Below are 6,201 nucleotides of genomic sequence, written 5' to 3'. Positions count from 1 at the left end.
CACCAACCACTAAAGCCAGTGATGATGAAATAGAAGAATTCTACCAACTTCTTCAATCTGAAATTGATCAAACATGCGATCAAGATGTATTGATTATTACTGGTGATTGGAATGCAAAGGTTGGAAGGGTGCAGTAGCATGATGAAAATGGTTCATATATTATGAGAATGACCAAAACATGACACAGAGACATGAAATGAGAACACGCTGTTGGAAAAATGTCACCAGTACACTTGCTTGATGCAGGGCAGCCACAACCTTCCATCTGTCACAAATGCAATATCTACAAAACACAATTAAACTAACTATTCCTGCATACTCAAGGATAAGCATTATTACAAGGAAAGGATACAAATTGGAACCAGTCAAAGGAGAGACAAAGGGCAGGGTCTGTTGTTGTTAGGTGTTGTTAGGTTGGTTCCAACTCATAAGGACCCCCATGTACAAGAGAAGGAAGCACCATTGGGTTCTGCACCATCCTCACAATCATTGCTATGCTTGAGCCCATTGTTGTAGCCAACATGCCAATCTATCTCCTTGAGAGTCTTCCTCTTTCTCACTGATCCTCTACTTTACCAAGAATGATGTCCTTCTCCAGGAACTGGTCCTGCCTGGTCACATGTCTAGAACAGTTCACGTGTGGAGCTTACAGCTGTCCTCTCCCTGTCACAGACTTTGGCTCTCTTTCCCCTGAACTCCAGCGTTCCTGAGATAGACCTATGGGTTAGGTGACTAGCGTGATCCTTTGAGTTAAATGGAGCAAAAGAACAGGCTCCACTGGACAATCTTTGTAGTCGTTGTTTGCCTTCTTTATGCAAAAGCTATAAAACGTATATCTGCTAATCTTAATAAAAAAACAGTTTTTCCAAGAAACTTGGGGCTCATAAATATGTCTACAGAGGGTAATTCATGACAAAGTCAAATGTGACTGCAAAGCCAGGCATGCATTGTGTGTGTGTGGTTGTCATTTGAGAGACAAAGAGTTGATAATTTCAATGGAAAGGAGAAACTATTTAGAAATAAACAGATGTAAATGCAAATCATTACTCTAAGATCAATTGAAACAGCTGACCCATGGGTGCAGATGGTTTCAGGGTAGCAAGGAAGGGGAAATTACAGCTCAGTTCAGAGAAGATGAGATGTATTACTGCAAAGTACTGTATTTTACTCCAATCCTCACTGACAACGAGGCAGATAGTTTGACTTCAGACTTTGCTTCCCTGGTCTTTTATTCTCCCCCAGCCAGTCTCAAGTTTGGATTCTTTCTACATTGATCTCCTTTAAGTCTTCCCAAGAATCTGATCAATTGAACAATTGTGGTTGGTCCTCCAGAGCTCAGCTATTTACGCCAATCTGCTTCCTGGGTCCTTCCAGTGGTTGGACAGATACCAAGACTCCCCCAACCTCAGGAACTCCTGTCTTCCTGACCTTGAGTGAGGTTGGTTTGCTGATGCTGCTTCTACTCGCAAAGTGATTGAGGAGGTGCCACAAGAGCGTGGGACCAGGAACACTGGTTCTGGAAGTCAAGGGAAGAGACCGCAACCTGAAGGAGAATGTAACCATCAGACTCAGAGTGGCTGCCCGTCAAGTGAGACATGCAAGTGTTGGCTAACATGGAGATGGCTGATGAACTTCAAAGAGGAAGAGGGAGGTGACAGGGCTCAAGAAAAGTTACCCCAATCTCTTCTTTTACTAAGTATCCTCCAGCTGTACAAACTATGGGGACATCTTGATATCCATGCCATTTTACAAAATTAAAATACTGGGGAAAACATGAGAGTCCATCCAATTCTAAACCAAGGCAAGTGTGTGCGTCTATCACCTGTGAAGCTTTGCTCTGGCTGTTTGAGGCAGAAGTCTCTCTAACCTTTCACCTCTCAGCCAATTGGTCAATGATCTGTAAACTCTCAGGACTGGAAGTGCATTTAAAGATTCATCACTAATACAATTTCAATATGTTCATTCAAGCTTGAATTGCTTATATAACTACTTCTCTCTTTTTTTGTTTGTTTGTTTTTCTTTGATGTGGAGTCCTGGCATGGTGCTATAGGATAAACATTGGACTGCTACCTGCAAGGTCAGCAATTCAAACCCACCAGCTGCTCGTCATGGTCTCTAAGAGTCAGGACTGACCTGACAGCACTTACCAACAACAACAGGCATCAAAAGCATAGTTAATAAAACTTGGATCTACATTAAATTACCCTATACAGAGTCTCCATGAGACGGAATCAGTTCAACAGCACTGGAGAACAGCAACACTAAATTAACCTGTGGGAGAATTGAACTTCCCTAAACATGGTCCCGTCAACGTGCTTCTCAACTCCCAGGTTGAAAGTTTCCTCAATTCTACACACCAACAGGAGTCCCTGGGTAGAGCAAAGAGCTAGCACATGCTCAGCTGGTAACCCAAAGGTTAGAGGTTCGAGTCTACCCAGAGAAAGCTACCCAGGTGAGCTACTTCAGAAAACTCAACCATTGAAAATCTTAGGGCTCACATGTGTTCTACTCTGACACACATCGGGTTGTCATGAGTCAGAGTAGGTTTGACAGCAATTCGTTCCAGTTTTTTGGTTTTATATTCCAGGAGCCCAGGGACCTCCAGCTGTTCATTGTACCCCAACACACCTGTGGACTTCTCATTTCAACAAGGAAAGCCATCCGTAGAATGTGAGGGAAAAGAGGACCTTTAGCACGAATCAGACTGCTGGTTTTGCAGCTGGTCAGACTACATACTGGTGTGGTGGAGAGACTTGCCCACGGTCAACAGAATCTTGGAAGCAGAAGAGAAATCTCTAGAGAGGAATTCCACACACCCTGACTTCCCAGAAAAATGATGTTTTTATAAAGGGTCCTGAAATCATACAAAGCAGGCAGTTGTAATAAAAATGCAAACTCTAATCATAATTCATACAAGCTACATTTTGGAAATCCTCTTGCTTGATGTGTCTTAAATTATTACAATCAAATCTTTTTGTTGGGGACTTGTCTTCTCCTCAAATAGAAAATGGCTGCTACTCAGAAGCAGTAACCGGGGTGATGTTTCTCATTAATGCTCTTCTCTGCACAATCTGCTCAGTTTGAATTCTTCAGAATGAGCCGGTAGCATTTTCACAGGAACAAAAAAGAGATTAAAAAAAAAAAAAGAAGAAGAATATTTTAATAATAGATAAATGACACCGGTAACTACAGCCTTCTAGACCCAACCTCACTGAATTGGGTTAAATGCTAAATGTGCAAGATGATAAAAGAGCAGATTCTTTTTTAAATCCTTAAGACAGTGTCTGCTTGATGTGAACATTCCTTGGAGTGATTTGAAATGTCCACAGGTGCGTGCTCATCTGAGTGTCCTCCATAGCACACAGTTCTTGACCCACTGTGGAATGAAAGGGTTATTTCGTGGAGCAACCTGGGACTCAGGTCATCAACGATACATAATTGAGCTTTAACTGTCAAGGCCTTCCAAAACATATCAGAAGATGTGCAGAAACTACATGGAAATTGAGTGGGGGCTGGTTGGGATGGGATTCAGATAATTCCTAAGAGAAAAGCAAGACAAATAAATTTAAAAGAAACCATTGGTAGAAAGTGAAGGTCTAATAGCATTTTTCTTAGTGATTTTCAAATATGCACTTATCATTAAATATGGTGTAAAATAATGCTGTTGTAGTCAAGTTGGTTCTGACTCATAGCAATCCTGTGTAAGGTTTTCCAGGAGTGGTTGGTGTGTTTGAACTGCCAACTTTGCCATTACCAGTCCAGTGCTTATCCTACAGCACCAAACCAGGGATCCTAAAGTCATGTTAACAGACATGTAAGTACAGGTGGCATGGTGATATAGGGTAAGCATTGGACTGCAAGCCACAAGGTCAGTCATTCAAACCCACCAGTTGTTTTTGGAGAACACTACACAGGGTTGGTTTGCTATGAGAGATGCTGATTGTGTCCTTCCCTTTTGGTTTTGTAACACTGGGTCTTTGCATATTTCATTATAATACTTTACTTTGTCATTTTAAGCAGCACTTTGAAATGTTCTGCTCAGCTTTTTACCTCAACATTTCTTCCATTCACTTTAGCATCTCTACACTAGAGAGTAAGCCTCAACATCTCTTCTGACATTCATTTTGGTCTTTTCTTTCTTGTCTTTTTAATGACCTTTTGCTCTCTTCTTATTTCTTTTCTTTTTTTTTTTATGTTTTATTGTGAATTATGTGATAGTTTACATGGGAGAACATTAGCTTTACATTCATCCTACCATTTATTGTTTCATTGCCATGGTTACAATCCCCTCCATGCATCATCAATCTACCAAAGGGTATACCCCACAAGCCTGCCCCCAGTCGTCAGCACACAGCCCCTCTCCCTCTCTGGGTCTAGAGTCCCCAGGCGTTCAATCTCTCATCATCATCATCTCTGGCATCACTGTTTCTCTGGGTAAGGTCCCGAACTCTGCTCTTCTACCTTGATGGTCCCAGAGACCTCTGCTCCTGGACTGCAAAGTCAACCACTCCCCTCCTTTTGTTATAAAACATCTACCTTTACATTTCCAACCCTCACAGTCAGTCCTGATAGCAACTATTCACTATTGTGCCACATTAGAGCTAGCCCCATCTCCTTTCATCAGCCCCGCCCAGACAGATTAGATACTACACAGTGGAGATTCTACCTTCCTCAACACACTCTGGATCTAGGCTCCCTCTTGAAAGCTTGTAAGCCAGTCACTCCTTGCCTTTGTCGCCCCTCCCCCCCATTTTGGGTAGCCAATGTCCAAGATGTCTATTCCTGTCTACCCTGTGTATGGAGGGAGCGGAAATGATCCTTCCTATAAAGATTTGTCCCTCTTTTGAGCTACTGCATCCATAGATATAGGTCAAGTTCATCAAATTGTATCAGATTACTCTTTTTTTCCTCTTCTTTCTTCTTCTAGTTGAGCTCTGATCATCCAGCCATTGAAGCCAGGTCAAATGGGTATTATCTGTAAGAGTTGGTGTTCTTGTGTATATGCCCTCTCTTCTTATCAGCTGGACACTTCATTCTCCACTCCAGTCTTCTATGGCTATGTCATTGACTCTGAGCCCAGGAGTCCCCAGGTCTTGCTACACTGCTGGCCAACCAGGTCTCCACCCAGGTTCACAGGAGTGTATTGAACGTGGTTGAACTTAGCTTGCAGCTTCGTTGCTGTTTTGTATGTTGATCTTATAATCCTGCCACTTTGCTGAATCTTTCAATGAAGTCTAGTAGCTTTTTTGCTAAGTCTTTGGGGTTTTTTTATGTATAGGATCATATTGTCTGCAAATAGAGAGAGTTTTTACTTTTCTTTGCCAATTTGTATGCCTTCAATTTCCCTGTCTTGCCATACAGCTCTTGCTAAGACTTCCAGCACAATATTGAATAGGAGTGGTGACAAAGGGCATCCTTGTTGAGGAATTTCCCTTCAATTCCTAATTTGTTGAGTGTTTTTATCAGGAATGGATGTTGGATTTTGTCAAATGCCTTTTCTACATCAATTGATATGATCATGTGGTTCTTTTCTTTTTCTTATTTATATGGTGGATTATGTTGATCGTTTTTTAATGTTGAACCATCCTTGCATCCCTGATATGAATCCCACTTGATCATGATGTATTAACTTTTTGATGTGGTTCTAGATTCTGCTGGCTAGGATTTTGTTGAGAATTTTTGCGACTATGTTCTTGAGGGAAATTGGTCTATAATTTTCTTTCTTAGTGACATCCTTCCCTGGTTTTGGTATGAGGATTATGCTTGCTTCACAAAATGTATTAGGAAATTTTCCATCCTCCTCTATCTTCTGGAATAATTTGAGTATAATTGGTGACAGCTCTTCCCTGAATGTTTGGTAGCACTCACTAGTGAAGCCATCTGGGCCTGCACTTCTTTTGGTTGGGAGTGTTTTGAAAACTTGATCAATTTCTTCTTTTGTTATGAGTCTGTTCAGGTTTTCTACTTCTCTGTGTATAAGTTTAGAGAGGTCGTGTTTGTGTAAAAATGTATCCATTTCTTCTAAGTTTTCAAATTTGTTGGAGTACAACTTTTCATAGTATTCTGTTATTATCCTTTTAATTTCATTTGATTCTGTTGTGACTTCGCCCATGTGGTTTCTAATGCGTGTTATTTGTGTCTTCTCTCTCTTTTCTTTTGTTGGGTTTGCCAATGGTCTGTCAATTTTGTTAATCCTTTCAA

This window comes from Chrysochloris asiatica, unplaced genomic scaffold, assembly GCF_000296735.1.
Source record: "Chrysochloris asiatica unplaced genomic scaffold, ChrAsi1.0 scaffold00096, whole genome shotgun sequence".
Taxonomy (NCBI): Eukaryota; Metazoa; Chordata; class Mammalia; order Afrosoricida; family Chrysochloridae; genus Chrysochloris; species Chrysochloris asiatica.
This window is presented reverse-complemented; position numbering follows the sequence as displayed.